Source organism: Eurypyga helias, unplaced genomic scaffold (assembly GCF_000690775.1).
Source record: "Eurypyga helias isolate BGI_N326 unplaced genomic scaffold, ASM69077v1 scaffold36637, whole genome shotgun sequence".
In the NCBI taxonomy this organism is placed as follows: domain Eukaryota; kingdom Metazoa; phylum Chordata; class Aves; order Eurypygiformes; family Eurypygidae; genus Eurypyga; species Eurypyga helias.
In genome coordinates this window covers 1643-3088 of record NW_010264338.1, presented here as the reverse complement: position 1 = coordinate 3088, position 1446 = coordinate 1643, and positions in this window count along the sequence as shown.

Genomic DNA, 1446 nt, shown 5'->3' with positions numbered 1-1446 from the left:
CTCTTCCGAGAGCAGCTTCTGGAAGCCAAACCCCGTTCATTTGGTGAGTTTATCTCAAAAGGGCCAATGAGAAAACATGAATTAAAAAATTGCCCCTACGTTGCGAACCTTATCGATTCTAACCCCTCTCTCATTTGCTGATACTTTGTTTTGATTGGAATGTACTGATGGAAAAAGCTGGCTGTCAATGAATTGTTTGGGTTGTTTTTGAGAACAAGACAATATAACTAGATGAAGTGACCGGGGCCTGTGTTGGTTGGAATGACTGTGGTTGTTTCACCGTGGAGAGTCGGCGTCGGTCGGAATAGCAGTCTGAAATCTAAGTGACGATGGCGGGAGAGTCAGACACTTGCAACACGCAGCCCAAGGAGGAGCCGTTACCCACGCGTAACGTGGCACGCGGGGAGCGACCTGCAGCACCTCGGTGTCTGCCTGCCCCGTCTAGTTCAGGAGTTGGTCTTCACTGCCTGAACACGCTTTCCAAAGCTGAAATCCTGTTACCACTGACCCTCCTGACTCTTCATATCCCTGATGGGCTTTTCGTTCTCCCTCCTGTTCAGAGGAACCTGCAGGTTCCGCCTGCAGCGCCCGGCGGCCGTTTCAAGTGTCAGTGGGGTGTGCACAGAGGGTCGTCAGCCGGGGCCGAACCCACAGATGCTCCGTGAAGCTGCGTTTATGCACGTTGTGCCTCCTGTTAAACTTCTCCCCACTGCATTTAAGTCAAGAGGCAAAGTTTTCCTTTAGTGTATCTTTCTGGGCTTTCTGGGCCTTCTATCAAGGGTCTTTTAAGTTTGTACCTGTTCAGAATAACCTTCCAGCTTCTTTTAGAAATGAAAGCGGGTAGTTTTGGTAGAAATGGGTTATCAGAGATAAGAAGCAGCCCAGTGACAGCACGCGAGTCGCAGACCTCAAAGCTAAACCGATCTCATCTGAGGCAGTGCTCAGCACTACTGCCCCAGTACCACCAGTCTGACTGACCGCTGGAAACACATGGCCACGCCAACAAGCCCCTTAAAGCACAGGCACTGTTCTTTCATCTTGGAGGCCTTATTGCAGCCTTCCAGTACCTGAAGGGGCTACAAGGAAGCTGGGGGGGGACTTGTTATAAGGGCCTGTAGTGACAGGACAAGGGGTAAGGGGGTTAAATTGAAAGTGGGGAGGTTTATATTTGGTATCAGGAAGAAGTTCTTTCAGGAGAGGGTGGGGAGGCACTGGGACAGGTTGCCCAGGGAAGCTGTGGATGCCCCATCCCTGGAAGTGTCCAAGGCCAGGTTGGATGAGGCTGGGAGCAACCTGGTCTAGTGGAAGGTGTCCCTGCCCATGGCAGGGGGGGGGAACTAGATAATCTTTAAGGTCCCTTCCAACCCAAACCAGTCTACGATTCACATCAAAAAGCCATGTAGCTGGTTGCCCAACCTGTGCGTAATGGCCATCAGAAGGAATCCA